This window comes from Nilaparvata lugens, chromosome 2 (genome assembly GCF_014356525.2).
Source record: "Nilaparvata lugens isolate BPH chromosome 2, ASM1435652v1, whole genome shotgun sequence".
In the NCBI taxonomy this organism is placed as follows: Eukaryota; Metazoa; Arthropoda; class Insecta; order Hemiptera; family Delphacidae; genus Nilaparvata; species Nilaparvata lugens.
Genome location: NC_052505.1, coordinates 81,608,988 through 81,625,707, shown reverse-complemented (window position 1 = coordinate 81,625,707; position 16,720 = coordinate 81,608,988). Strand labels below are relative to the sequence as shown.

The following is a 16,720-nucleotide window of genomic DNA, read 5'->3' as shown; positions in this document are numbered from 1 at the left end:
GTGACACAGACTCTGTTAGCTGAACTTTAGAGCTTTGAAACAATCCCCGGTGTGGGCTCCCCCATTTTACAGTGTGAGTTAGATCTTCTCATCTCTCACCACCGCCAATACCCACACTGAGCCTGGAACGTATTAAGGTGCGGACAGACTTTCGCTCTGCTCTGCAATCGAACGTCACTCGAGCAGATCGATTGAAGATCGACCGGGGAGCAAGAGTGGAACGCGAGAAGAGCTAACATCTCCCGTAACGTTCATGATCGGAACGATTGGGGAGCGAGTTCGGAGCGTGCGTGGAGCGATTGCGGAGCAAGTGCGGAGCGTGTTGGAGGCGCGTATATCTGTACGCACCTTTATATATGCGCACAAAACTCTCAGAGGAAGAATTCTATATTATAGTTTATCTTGAATACCTTCAAATAAAAATTGAATTTGTATGATTACATTTTTGGAAGGTGCGATTGGAAGGGTGACCACTTGAGCCAATTTCTCTGAATATGATCCATATGACGAGTTGTAAAATCGCTTCCCGGTGGTTCGGAACCCACCTAAAACTGTAGGTCCACTTATCTCTCATTATCATCCTTCTCATTACCCACTCACAAGCCTAAAGCTCATGTGGGCTTCACCCTCAGCAAAAAGAAGATAAATTTCATAATAATATTGTATTTTATCAGTCTCGCCCCAATCTCATCATATTATTCCCAGTAATATTTATATTTGAACAACTTTATAAGTTGAGTAGATCTAATCTATCAGTAGGGTTTCGCTGGTAAGAAGGAATTGAAACATTCCAAATCTGAAAGCTTCAGCTATGTGTATAGAAGTACGTCACACAGAGAAAGAAAACTTTGAAAGAATAGTTCCTTTTACTGAATCGTGTACGCCCTCAAAGCAGATACAAAGCAGATTATAATACGGTAGTGAATAACGTATTCTTATACTATTTTGCCGTAAGTTCACAATAATTGTGTACAAATGTTCCATCTTACCCCATTGTATTTTCGTGCAAAAAATACTACTGGAGATAATCTTGTTGGTATTTCAAACTAAAAAAACTGATGATCAAAAGATAAGCATTGTAGCAAACAAGTCCGAGTTCCACACATCAGACAATCAATTGTTATCGTATCTACTCATCCAAAATCGAGCGCAGGATCGATGAGATTATGTAGATTGTACTAGAAATCGATTGCATTACTCGTAGGCTGTGTAATCACTCCTTATTTTTTCGTAGAATCTATTAAACCCCTACGCAAGCCCATAACTTTGAAGGATGACTGGTCAAATTGTTGTAATAATCGTGATAGAATACTGATGATCATAGGATACTCGACTCTCACCTATCATAGTGGAAAACAAGCAATCTATTGAATTTTTTCACATAGAATAACACCTCTCACAAACATTTCATCTTCAAAAATAAAATGTATAATGTTCATGAACTAAAAACATCTCCTAATGGATATATTTTTCGTTGGCTATTCTGAGAGTAAATATTGTTTTAAATTGAAAGTTAAAAAGACTACAGTAGGCCTATATCATAAATTTGATGAACTGAAAACATCTCCTGATGAATATATTTTTCTTGGACTATTCTGAGAGTAATTATTGTTTTAAATTAATAATAATAATATTAATAATATCGAGTGACCTGGCTGGCTCAGGTCTGGTGTCAGAGTTTTCAGGTCGCAACTGATCAATTTCAGGGCCTCTGACATGACCTAACGACTGCTTTTTAGGCAGCCGGAACCGACGGCTTAACGTGTCCATCCGAAACACGGGAGTGGCCCGAGATAAATATCTTGGCCCGGGCCGGGATTTGAACCCGGGCCTCTGAATCATAAAGCCAGCATCTGTTTTAAATTGAAAGTTAAAAACACTACAGTAGGCCTATATAATGAATTTAATACGGTACTGTTTATTTGGCCAATAATGTAGAAAGTATATCAGGTGCTGTTTTGAAAATATTGAATTTTTCTGAAATTGATAATAATAAAAGTTGATCACACAGCAATATGCATTCGTAATAATTCAATAAATTTTATTCTTAATTATTAACATATTAATTCATTGCACTCATCTCCAAGTGGAATTTTATTAGAAAAACAGGGTTTGGAAGGGATTTTTGAAAAAATAAAAATTTCAGGATTCCATCTTTTATTTATTTTACACGGAAAGAAACCCCTCCTCAAAACTCGGTATTATTTATTATTCATGAGTGCTAGGTTAGCCTACAGTACTTGGGCTATCACGCGTTGGACATCTAATGAAAAATTGAGTAGTACTTGAACAGTTCTAAAAGCATCCTTTTGAAAAGCGAGTGAGTCATCGTCAAATTCTTGTTTGAGAAAGCATTTTGCTATAGCTAATTGGATGTGGGTGGCTTAGAAAAGCTACAACAATCTATTGTTTTTCATTTTAAAGTACCGTAGTAGATTACTGTTTAAATGCAGAAAATTAACCGCTAACTTGAGCGGATGTTCTAACTTTTGAAAAGCATTCTTTGTGATAAATTTGTATTGTGAGAACTATGCGGTTAGCTATTCGCTAATGGTCAAATGCTTAGCTCTCCACTACTCAAGTTTGAGTGAGCTTGTAATATTAATCTACTCAATTTGCACCTACCCACTCTATAACGTGTTATTCACTTTAGAACTCTCAACCATATCAAAGAACTCATCTACAGTTTGAACTCAAAAGAAGGAGAGTTCACTTTGGTTTTAGAAATTATTTAGGAAATGGTGCTAATCAGAATACTCTGACAGAAGGTGTTCAAGAATGCGCTTGAACTATCTCCAAGAACCCATCTATTAACCTATTGTTCAGTAGAGTACAATGTTTGTTTTTAAATTTCAGCTACACCTGGAGAAATATTCTTTTTGTTCTTGAGTTATGGAAAATGGAACAAAGACTAATGTGTATTTAAATAATTTGTTTGCTCTAGGAACTTGTTTTGTATATTCATCTTAGGGCCGTTTGCACAATCAGAGCTCAAACTCAATTCAATCAGCCAGTGGCTTAAACCCAAAATGAAACACATTATAACAAACTTAGACTTGATACGGATTTATTCCAGTTTAAAATGAAATTTAGTTTAAACTGTCACTGTGCAAACGGCCCTTAGAAAAAGAAGGAGATTACATAGGATAAAAGGCTCGTTTGTCATCCTTGGAAAGTACAGTAAAGTATTTAGCTGTAATTAGCATGATGTTCCATATGGGATATTTCCGTCAATGATTCCAGTTTTCGATCTTACAGAGTTTTAAACTCTATGGCCTTCTTTGAATTATCTCCCCCATTTATTCAGAATTTATTAGGAACAGACAAGCTACTAGAAGCTGCTTATACACATTATAATGTCTCAATTATTTGTAATTGAGTTGACCACAGTAACAATGAGATCTCTCATTGAAACTTTGGTGGAATGCATCCACAATACATAACATAATTAAAGGTGATGACTTCTTGATCCATTCCGAGCTGCGATGTATTAACACTATTTAAACACGACATGCAGTCAAATATTCAAGTAAATAATTAAAATCTTTTACTGAAGTACTTTCGACCGGCTAGCGATCGCTAGTGAAGTCCCTAAACGTTTTTAATTATTTACTTAAATATTTGACTGTATGTCGTGTTTAAATACATAGAAAAAAGAGTGATAAAAAATTTCTATTTTCAATCACAATTCTATCCAATAATAAAACAATGATTCTTATTCTGGCTATCTTATAATCAAATTCGACATTCAAATAAGTATGCTGTTTCCATTGATGAAGTGTGAATTCATTCAGTATAATGACTGGATAAGAAGATAAAAAAAGATTATCAAGATTCTTAGTAGATTATCTTCTATGATAAATTATCTTCTATGATAATTTATTATTCTTAAAAGATTATCTTCTTAGTAGTCAAGGATGGTATATAGTATAGTATATTTATAGATGATCTATACACTATTCTTGTTCAGTAGTCTCCCTACCTTCTTTTATCGTTCAACTTATAGTAAGGAAGTATTATAGTAAGTAATTCAAGTATATTAAGTAAGTATTATAGTAAGGAAGCCACACATAAATAGAAAATTAGTTTTCAGTCTGTTGATGTGTTAATCTGTATTGATAAGAGGCAGATGCTTTCCATATACAGTATATCATATTTCGGAGTCTAATTTAACTAGCGAAGTTCCTAGCATATTGATGTTTCGTTTTGGACTGAGCACTATGAGCTTGAACAGAGCTTGAATTCAATTATTATTCTTGTCTACCATATTCCTGATAGGAAGGGCTTCATTCTACATCAGTTTAACAGCAGTCAAAAAAGTTATTTGTTATCAATGGTTTGTAAATCCATTAACAGTTGATATTAATATTACCTCAAAACATTCCCCCAATAGTCCAATCACTATATACATTGGTGCTTGAAATTTATATTGTAGTTCTGATTTTTCAAAATATTATTAAATTTAGATACATGAGAGAACTCCAGAATCAATTTCTTCATGCAAAATTTCCTTGTGCTAGATACAGAGTGGCCCAAAAATCTCGTATTTTCGGTTCATTTTCCGGTTTTCAGCTATTTCTGCCAATTCCAGTAATCGAACAGAAAAATTTTCTCTCGACTTTCTTTAGATTATAAAATTCTCAATAAAATGAGATCATTCGGAACTGTCTATCTTCAATGAGTACTGAGTTATGATTTTTCAAAAATGAGTGAAATTTGAAGAAAAAATCAATTCTGATGAATTTTAGTTTTTGTATCACTCATGACAACACCCTCTACTTATTATTCACTAATGGAAGTCTTAACTATTTTAAAATAATAGGTAGCATGTAGAATGGGGTTGTTGAATAGAATAACTGGTGAAGATGCTAATCAACACGAGATTCTTCAAAATATTTTTGTGCTCGTCCTTATCAACACTGTCAGAGAGATGCCTGCTTCTGGTGTTTGTTTAGGAATCACTCCAAAATCCTCTCCATTCAGCTTTTCTAACAACTTTAGAGACAGGCTACAGCCGAAACGCAGTTCATAATTTTGGTACAGCAGACAGCAGATACTTTCCCATTGAAATATTACTATCATGTTTGTGTTGATCTAAATCTGTACAGTATCAACAGGAGTGGGCGCTCTAATTGAATTGAACTTACTTGTTTGAAATCTAAATATAAACTGAATTCTTGACAGAAATAGATTTGGCGTTCTTCTTGAGAGTTTATGGCGAAACTTTTGTTCATGCGAATCTATCTTCAATTTGGGAAATTAGAGCCTGCTTGAAGCATACAGGTTATATATCTTTTTTTAGGATTTAGAATTATTATAGACTTGTGGAAAAAGGTCTTAATTCATAATTTTATGATTATACCATGCAATCAATTGTTTTAATTGAATCCAATTGAGATCTAGGATAGTGTGAGAAATGTTTCTCAAAAATTGAATGATTTCTGATATTGTTACCGATACTTCATTCTATTTTGTTCATAACTAGCGTATAAGCTGTAAGATGTCTGTCTTCGGTTGACTGACAAAGCATATCAAGATAGTTCCGATGAACTTCATCTTTTTGTAACATAGACTACAGTAGTACAAAATTGAATTATTCCGAGGAAGTATTCATTTTTTTGTAATATACAATAATACACAATTGAATTTGATAATCATTTCTATGATTTCATTTGTGAAATTGGAATTTTTGGTAATTTGAGTTCCCATACGATCATCAATTACCTCGGATTATCGAGTTTATACGCATTCGCACTGATCTCTATCAAGTGTTACTTAAATTTGAAAACTTATCTACCAATATCATCCAGAAAGATTTATAACGACTTGGAAATGAACTCTTTCGTGCCTTATTTGTTCTAGTGATAAGTGATAACAACCAACAACTTCACAATCATTGAATCCGATAACCTGTTAAGGTACCCAGGTCTTTCTACAACAACTTCCAAAGACCACCTCCGAAGTAAGGTCGTTATCATTATCAAATTTTAAAGCATGAAATCACCGCCGGACGTGTTGCCAATTAGAATTATTGGATTTAAATCTCTCTTATTAAAATAAAAACAGACACTCTTAAGCACACTCCAATCTTCAAAGTAACTTCGCGCACCACACTTTTTTGTTTGCATTAATATAAGCTGGAAGAGGTATTTGATTTTATTCACCCAGCTATAAGATTCGGAGATAAGAAGCGTTGCAAAAACTGCATTCATATTGTTATAGTAGGAGGAAGGCGCCAAGATGTTTATCAATGTAATATATTAACACTTCCATACAGACAACGGCAGATCTTGTATCGCGGTTGAGCTGAAGCCTCTAATTTATACGTCTCCAGGTTATTCAATTATGTACGGATTATCATTTGTTATCGAATATAATCCATATGAATATTAATCTAGCTGAGCTAACTGTCAGTCGGCTACTCATTCTCTCCTTCCAACTCTCATGTTTCTCTCTCGCTCACTCACCAATTTCTCTCCTCTCACTCAGTTCTCTCGCTCTCCGACTTTCTGTCTCCCTCTTTTTCAATCACTCTCCCAATATAGTGAATGTTTCTCAGGTATATTTCATGAGCTAAAATTATCCAGTCAAGGTAGCAGCTTTAGGAACATGTGAAGGAGGATGATATGAAACCCCTTTATGCGGGAAGTAGTTAAGAGAAGATTATAATTATTATTTTGCCAAAAAAATTAATTAAAAGAGAGAAAACACTTGTGATCAATTGAAAGGTGAATTTTATCAACATTTTTCTTAATCTACTGCAATCAGAAATTCAATGGATCCAGTGTTTCATGGATTTTGTGTTTTTATGTTCAGCTGGATCTACACTTTTGTGTCAGTGCTATCAACTCAAAATCAAAAATGGAGGAGGTAATCATAAGCCTCTAATTTATTCTAAAGTGAATGAGGTTGATATGGAGTAATTCATTCATTGAAAAGCTAGCAGTAGGCCCATTCATTCTTTATTCATTCATACAATAAGTACATTATCAAAATGATAGGGACGAGAGGAAAAATAAGGTAACATTATGCTTTTCCTCTCCCAAATTTAGATAAGGCTACATATAGTCCGAAATAGGTCAAGTCTTGTAGTTCTTCAATTCACAAAATTTCCAGTCCTCAAGTATTTTTACAAAGTAGATTTTCAAATTTAGATGCTTCAAAACTAAACAAGGAGAAATATTCCACATTATTATAACTAAAATAGGAAATATTCACATATTGAAGATATAATTTTGAAGAATTACCAAAAAACAAACTCAGCACTAGCCCTTCTACTACCAAGCGGAGTAATTGGACTACCCCAACCCACCTTTTTCTCTATTTTTTTGTAGATAATAATATCGAGTGACCTGGCTGGCTCAGGTCTGGCGTCAGAGTTTTCAGGTCGCAACTGATCAATTTCAGGGCCTCAGACATGACCTAACGACTGCTTTTTAGGCAGCCGGGACCGACGGCTATTTTTGTAGATAATTTTAATGTATTTCATTGAAACTTTGAGTCCTTGAAAAAACATATCACTTTAGTTATTACATCTCATAAAATCATTTAATTCCTCTTATTTTTTGAAATTATTAGCAGATTTATCCTGGGGGTAACTCTAATACCCCACTTGGTATTCAATGTCATGCAATTTGTTGGTATATTTCATTCATCATCGGAATACATGAGATATCAATTTAATGTTTAATTTTTATTTTATTTGCCAAACCTGATTTATAATGATCATTAAAAATCCAAATTAAGAGAATTTGCTTCTCTATAACCATAATTTAATTATTTGACAACATTTCTCCTACAACAATATGATAGAATGCTCAATTATGTTGTCCTGTCAGTTTTTGATTGAAAACATATTTATCAACAAAAGAAATTCATTTTTAATTATACTAATAGCTTTTGTAATGCATTTGATCGATAAATTAATGGGAAAAATATAACATAATTATATAAGACATAAATCTTGTTGGGGTAACCCAGTTACCTCACTTGGTATTTCGTGTATGTGAAAAACGTTGGTAGTAGAAGGGCTAGAGAAGTATTAGGATCATTCAGTGAAAATTTCGATTTCAATGAATACAAATCATCAAATAGAACTCAAATAATTTTTAAGCTTTATTTTTCTCAGTGGACAAAAATATCCTCAATCGAACTTGTACTTGAATAACATCGATGAGTCATATTCATTGATGTCCGGAAATTGAGAGAATCCTGTTTTCGTTGAATTTGGCTCCCAAACATTCCTTGTGCTGCAGTTGCATTTCACGATAACACTACAAGAGATTGTGTATTTTCGTAGATTTTTGTTATTTTAGGAAGCAGAAAAAAGATTTGATGCACTAGAATTCCAGGAAGCACCAGTTTCAACAAGAACAGTGCAAGAAGCAGCCCGCTTGTCAGTGAGTATCTCAAACCAAACAAAATTGACCAGATGTTTATGAAAGGGTAGGAACATGATCTTTTGGTTGGAAGAGTAGAGATAGGGAACGCAAATGTTTTCGTTGCTTCACTCACCGGTAACTGACCGACCGTACATCAATATTCCTCTAAAATATTAGTACCTACGTATTCAAAGTTGGAATCTGGCCAGATGACAGACCAGAAACGGATAGAGCAGCCTATTGGCACCAGTAACACGGTCCAGTACTTTGAAATTAAACATCCCCAGCAACACTGGCGCTTTTCACTTCACGTGATTTATTTTGTAATTAATTGAAAATTGTTGCATTTCTTGAAGGTAACGTCACCGCTTTTCATGGAAGATGTATACACTTGACTACTTCTAAATAGATGCATCTTAAATTTATTTCAGTCGTAAATTTCGCCTTTGATGCTCGAGGGAAATACGTGCTTTGTAATTGAATAATCGAAAATGAAATTTGGCAAAAGTTTCTGTAGAATTCACAACTGCATCTAACTTGTATGTAGCTTTTTATCGAAACACATTCATGAATGTGCACTTTCACAAAAAGGAAGAAGATGAGAGTCTTTGAAATACTTACTTAATGTGAACCAAAAGGAGCAACATTGCGAATTAAACGATACCGGAAGGAACAGAAATATCAGTATTCACCTTTTGATACTCACAGAAAACACATGTATTTCTAAAATTCAATATCCTATACTATTAAACGAGCAACTTCTGTTCATATGTTTAGATGTTTGGATGTTTATATGTTTGTATTTCACCGGATCTCGAAAACGGCTCTAACGATTCTCACGAAATTCAGAACAAAGTAGGTTTATAATAAAGATTCAATTGCACTAGGTCTCATCCCTGGGAAAACTCACTGAATGACATTAAAAGGATAATTATCTTTGGGAAAACAGCTGATAATAATTATTTCGTCGTCTGTTGGTGATGGAAGTGAGTGAGCGAGTTATGAGTGTGGGACTGTGTCAAAGTTATGACTCAGCTGTTGAACTTTTGTAATCATTGAATCAGGTACTTAGGGCCGGTTACAAAAAAGCCGGATTATTTTCAATCCTGATAAATTCCAGTAGATCCATCTTTTTGTAATGTCTTCTCTGATTTGGTTCACGTGAAGTTAATCGAGATTAAAATTTAACCGGCTTTTTTACAACTGGGCCTTTGTGAGGGAAATTTTTGCATTCCTCTAGGAATTAATCTCAATTTACTGTGATCAAATAGAACTCAAATAATTTTTAAACTTTATTATTCTCAGTGGACAAAAATATCCTCAATCGAACTTGTACTTAAATATAATTCATAAGCCATATTCATTGATGTCCGGAAATTGAGAGAACCCTGTTTTCGTTGAATTTGGCTCCCAAACATTCGTTGTGCTGCAGTTGCATTTCACGATAACACTACAAGAGATTGTGTATTTTCGTAGATTTTTGTTATTTTAGGGAGCACAAAAAAGATTTGATGCACTAGAATTCCAGGAAGCATCAATTTCAACAAGAACAGTGCAAGAAGCAGCCCGCTTGTCAGTGAGTATCTCAAACCAAACAAAATTGACCAGATGTTTATGAAAGGGTAGGAACATGATCTTTTGGTTGGAAGAGTAGAGATAGGGAACGCAAATGTTTTCGTTGCTTCACTCACCGGTAACTGACCGACCGTACATCAATATTCCTCTAAAATATTAGTACCTACGTATTCAAAGTTGGAATCTGGCCAGATGACAGACCAGAAACGGATAGAGCAGCGGAGAAGCCTATTGGCACCAGTATAACACGGTCCAGTACTTTGAAATTAAACATCCCCAGCAACACTGGCGCTTTTCACTTCACGTGATTTATTTTGTAATTAATTGAAAATTGTTGCATTTCTTGAAGGTAACGTCACCGCTTTTCATGGAAGATGCATACACTTGACTACTTCTAAATAGATGCATCTTAAATTTATTTCAGTCGTAAATTTCGCCTTTGATGCTCGAGGGAAATACGTGTTTTGTAATTGAATAATCGAAAATGAAATTTTGGCAAAAGGTTCTGCAGAGATGATCACAACTGCATCTAGCTTGTATGTAGCTTTTTATCGAAACACATTCATGAATGTGCACTTTCACAAAAAGGAGGAAGATGAAAGTCTTTGAAATACATAATTTAAACCAAATGGAGCCTTTGCGAATTAGTCGATACCGGAAGGAACAGAAATATTAGTATTCACCTTATGATACTCCAGAAAACACATGTATTTCTAAAATTAAATAATGTATCTTCTACCACAGATCTAACCCTGTTTACTTAGTCTAAGTTTCTATCCATAATAATAATATTCGTATGGCTTTTATTGGTGGGGAACTCCTGACGGAAGTTCCACCTCGCCTGAATATATCATTTGAGCCGTCAATGGGCCTTACGACTGTCATACTTCAGCCGGGACCGACAATTAACGTGCCCATCCGATAACACGGGAGTGACCTGTTCAAAAACTTTTGGCTCTGTGAGGGTTTGAACCGGGATCTCTAGGTTGCTACGCAAGCACTCTATCCATAAAAGTCAGACTTGGAAGATGAGAGCTACTTCAGGCTGCACAAATTTAAGTAATGCAATCTATTCCACAAGATCAAAGTAAATGAAAAATCAAATGTCATTCTAAAAATACTTGAAAATGGAAACTATACAGTTCATAGTTTACATCCATACTATCACACCAATATTCTTCTAATACAGATTCTTATACATTTGTTAATATTTATATAGGCTGAGATTTTATGCTTCACCATCCAATAGGAAATTACTCTTAAGCCGCGCTTACACCAAAGTTATTAACAAAATGTTAATAACTTAATCCTTATAGATTCTATTAGATTGAACGAGACTAGACAAGCACATATGATCATCATGTGTATGATAAGTTATGTTCAATCTAATAGAATCTTTATAAGGATTAAGTTATTAACATTTTGTTAATAATACATTGGTGTAAACGCAGCTTTAGTACTTGACTTTCAGAACAGTTATTTTTTTCATTTGTAGCCTTAGCCTCCGTTAACATTTTTCTGAACCCTTCACAAATCTTGCCTCTTTATTTGCATCTGAATAAATCACAGAAATTGCTTTCAGATTAAGGATTTATTTGCTATAATTACTCTAAGTGCTTCCCGATCTGGCCTTATCTTCAAGGAAAGGATTTGGATGGCATTATAGTTCGACGAAACCTAATAACGTATTCATTATATTGCTCTTAAAAAGTTTCAAGGATATTTGTAATACAGGAAAGTGTAAAATTATTGTGCAAAGATATTAAAATTCAAAACAACACTGAGATAGTTGATCATTTCAATCTGACTAAAAGCAAAATAATTTATGGTAGATCAGTGTCAATACTTGATTGTACTGTTTTATGTACTCCACCAAATAACCTTTCACTTCAATTAAATTTGCAATGTATCCATTAAAAAGGCAGTGGAAGATTAAGATAAGGTTCTCATATTTATTTAAATTTCAATAATATAATCTTCATTTAGTCAAGGCTATCGCTTGAAATAGCATTTTTATTACTCATTTGTTTTTCAAATTTATCCCATAAATACTTGAATATGTACTATAATACATTAGCTCGATATTAATAATATGATATTATAATATGAGACCGAACAGACCGTCGTATTAAATATTGATCACGGATTGAAGTATTTGTTGAAACCTTAATTAAGTATTGCTGCAAAGGTTCCTTAGCTTTTTCAAATTACTTTCAACTCCTATCAGTATTCTTACTTCAATACATTAATGTAACACTAATGGGAAGAGAGAACTAATCGAAACTTTTGGGTTTTTGAATTAATGGAGTTCATTCTATGTTGAATGTTTCCGATTATCATAATCATTGCATATATATATTGAGAGATTTATATTTGGACATTGAAGTGAAACAAGAGCATCAAGTCAATCTATTGATTGATTGATCGATCTATTGCACATCAGTATATTTTGACTAAACTTTTACTCATCCCATCCATTTTTAACTGAAATTGAGATTCAAGAAAAAATTGCAAATTGTTTCGTGCTCTTTAATCCATCTTTAATCGTTTCGATTTCCAAATCCGTCACTGTATGATTATTATCAACCGAATAAAGGTGATTATTATCAAATTTTAGAAATCATGGGCTATTTGACTAATAACCATGCACACAAACCTCCTCGCTAGAACTGGAACGAGCCAAATTAATTAAATCGAAGCTCTTCAAATTTGACGTTCTCAAGAGTTTAAAGCTCTGATGCGTGAGTTTAGAAAAACTTTTGAAAATGCGAGACTGAAATAACTCTTTCTCTAATAGCATTGTTGTTTCTGAACTGCGAGTTTCGTATTCTTATTGAATAAATGAAACAATTCTAGAAACGAAACGCGGTCCGGAACTAAAGTATTATTGGAAGAGAATAATCACTTTTGGAGAGTGGTCACAGCTTTGTGAGATATGCCAACATAACATTTTTCATTCAGAAGAACGGTAAAAGCTGGCATAAAATTGAGAATTCCGCTGTTAAATTAAATCTTTCAAGTTGGTCGTTACGTGTGTGTTGTTTCTGTGAATACTCAAAAAAGAAAAAAAAATCATTGTATACTTGGAAACCTACAACTTTAACTTCGTCCAAGTGCCAAGCTCAAAAATCATCTAATTTTCAGAAAAATGTTTGCCTTTTTTTCTCGACAATGAAAAACAAAACTTATTTAGAAACTCCATCCGTTCCAAAAGTGATTCAGCTACTCCGAATTTTATAAGATTGAAAGAGTTTGTCACAGTTAAAGCATGAATTACTGTATACTATCATAGAGAAAAGATAGCACAAGAAAATATACTATGGTATAGGGTGTTTATGTTCCAACTTCCAATTGTAGCTCAAGCTGATAGTCATAATACTTCTTTTTCGTGAAGCTATGTGACACTGGTGGTCTCTCATACTGTGCAAATCGTACATAATAGTAATAATAGACAGTGGTCGACAGTTATCAAAAGTTAACAAAAGACAGAGTTAACAAAAATCGGCTTGAAATTTGAAACATAAACGACCTATACCATGAGATATTCATGGTACTTATACTACCTCTTCTCTATTATAATATCAAAATAAGGCGACACTGGTTTAATGTTGCTATAACTGGCAGGTGACTATAGGCATAGAGAAACGATAGCGTAAGTAGATATCCCATGATATGGGGCGTTTATGTCGCAACTTTTACTGTTATCCCAAGCCGATAGTTCACGTAGTTCTTTCCCATGCAGCTGTGTGACGCTGGTAGTCTCTCAAATTGTGCCGTTCCTACACTCTCATCCCAACAAAACAGTAAAAATTGACAATAATCGACAGTAATCGGCTTGAGATAACAGTAAAAGTTGCGACATAAATCCCCTATACCATGGGATATCTACTTACGCTATTGTTTCTCTATGCTATAGGTTAACTCCCTCCTCACCTCAGACCTCATACATCATTTCCTATCAAGTTTGAGTTCACTGTGAGAATCATAATACGCTTTTTTGCAGGAACTGTGAGTTCCGCTCAGCAAGAGAATTCCCAATTTCCCTTCAATTTCCTTTCTATTCCCATAATCTATTTCCTTGATATTATTTTTATAATTTTGAGCAATATTCAATAACCAAGTAGGCCTAATATCTATTTGATTTCTTCGTTTCCTTGTCAAATAGATGCGAGTAAAATAAAAACACTACACCAGTCCTTATTGATTCAGTTTCATTCCTATTGTGATGGAAGTACAAAAGACAAAACCCACTCGATGTCGATACCAATTACAACTCATGATTTGTTGATTTCTCAAGAATCATGTTATCTCTCTCATTTTCTTGTTGGTTTCCTCATTCCTTCATTTATTAATTTTAATTCTTATTACAACAACCAATATAATGTCGGCTATTGTAGCTAGTGATACAGAGATAGCTGGGCTTTTACTTGATTATGGTTCTCAATTCTCATCCTCTCATTCTCTTAATACCATCCCCAACTTATGTATCGATGAATTCTCTATACAACACTCTCTGGATCGATTACTACAACATATTAATTGGACAAAATTTCACAACCCCATGAGAATTAAACAATTATTATTATCATCTGCGTTCTCAACCAGGAAGTGGTTTCCGGGATTAAGTGAAATTCCTCGAATAGAATGTTCACCATCACTGGCTCATTTGTGTGTATGTTTGGTGGACACGGTCTCTCGGTCTGAGCTCAACTTGATTTGTTTAATTTACGGCTTGTGTTGGAGTTGTTGGAATCAGTTCAAAATACGTGGGCCGAAGTAAACACACGAGCTCAACCGACTAACCTGTGCACAATTTTCTCATTCTTTAAAATAGCATTCATCACTTTCTTGTTGATAAACACATCAGAGGTGAAATCAATTATTGAAATATCTCAATTCTTCACGACGCTATTATACAACATCAGATTCTCATTTGAGAAAGAGTAGTTTTATTAAGAAAATTTATTTTGTGTCTCGTTTGTTAAGCTCTGTAGTTTTGGAGTAGCTTAACAAGGCGATTCTCATTATTCTGTAGTAAGCACAGAATTTTGTAAGATCAAAAATTATTAATGATAAATGAACGAAATGTCATATAAAAAAAAATAGTTTCTAAAATTTCGTTACTTGGGCCCACTCTACCTACCAAGGTTGCAGAAAATTGATAGAACAAATCCTCCTCGAAATCAAAATTATCTTAATTTTTTCCCAATTTGACTTTTATCGCCATCCAATGTACCTAGAGCACAGGTACTCCATGTTATCTAGATGCATTGCCACCATCCTTTCAATCTTATTGTTTCCAAGTTCACTGGCAAGTTTGAACAGTATATCCCCCTTTATCAGGTAGAAAGTATTACCTTACAGTTGATGTTGTGGTACTTTTCCATAATGAAAACACAAATTTAAAAAGTGGTTGACAATTTAAATTTGTGTTTTAATTCAGAAAGTATTACTGTAACTCAAACTCAATTACTTGTGCAATTTTATACCAAGAAGTTGAAAACAATTATGTCGAACTGTCACAAATATACTAAAATCTTTCTTTGAATATGCTATATAGCATCTCTGTGTTTAAAGATGAAGAACAGTGCTAGTAGAAAGTATTATTGTAACTTAATTACTTGAACAATTTTTCACCAAAAGGTTGAAACAATTGTGTCAAAACTGTTATAAACATACTATAATATTGAATCTTTCTTTTAATATGCTATAATTTTAAAGATGAAGCTCTACTGTATTTAAAGATGAAGAACAGTTCTATTCGGGTATTGCTTGAATAAAAGCATCCTGGCTCTCTATCAAATTATTTTTTCCTTGAGAATTTTTCATTTTCAATAAATTTGCGTTCTTTTTGAATTAATAATATTCAAGATGTGATGATTTTCTCTCAATTAAATTTATTTATTTGAAAACAGATTGAATCTGACTCAAACAAACAGGTTGGCATTCCACTAATTGACAGTCAATTTGGCTGTGGCCCATGCAAATCTCAGCCACATCTCACTGTTCTTAATGAGCAATTTGTAAAAGTTTTTTCTTCAAGCTCTCATTTCCTTTTGCCCTATGTTAACGATCATTCAACTCACGGTGTGCTTCTTATTTATTTATTCGCTCTTGATTTTCGAGTAAATTTATGGAAGCTCTACTCGACAGTGACAAAGGACACCATGAGGGGTTCAAATGAGTTCTACATTTTTAGAGAATGTCATTGGTAAGCAGTTTTTGATGTGTGAATGGATTTGGAAAGATAAACATTTTTGAAAGGTTAGTGAGCCTTGAGATTGGATAGGGGAGCTTCAAAATAAGTTAATCAATTTGGAATTCGATAAAATGACTATTCATCCTTCTTTGAGAAAATAATGAATATATGAGCTTATGAAGAAAATGTTAAAGTGATGAAACATCTCAGAACACTCCATAACATTGATGATTGAAATGTGAGATAACCATTGTGCAACTCTATAAAATTGGCACAAAATATTAAGAAATATGGCTACTTCTGAAAATTGGAAATTCGTTACATTCTCAGAATTGATATTATTTCGTATTCTTTGAAAGGTATATTATTCCAACAAGCTTTTCTCTTGTAATACATAATCTTAAGGAAGATATTCTCGCACTGGTGTGTTTACATGACTTGAACCATATGCTACACTACTGTACAATATAGCCTACAGGGTGATCTGATAAAAGGTGCCCATAAGCCAGGGGGTGATTCCTCACATCAAAAGAAGAAAAAAGTTCTAATTAACATAGGTCCGAAA

The 16,720-nt window shown here is 33.9% G+C and overlaps 1 protein-coding gene across 1 annotated transcript in view; it reads right to left on the bottom strand.

Moving 5' to 3' along the window:
- LOC111060234 (P-selectin-like) overlaps positions 1-16,720 on the bottom strand; it is a 69,463-nt gene that overhangs the window by 18,175 nt on the left and 34,568 nt on the right. The window lies entirely within an intron of this gene.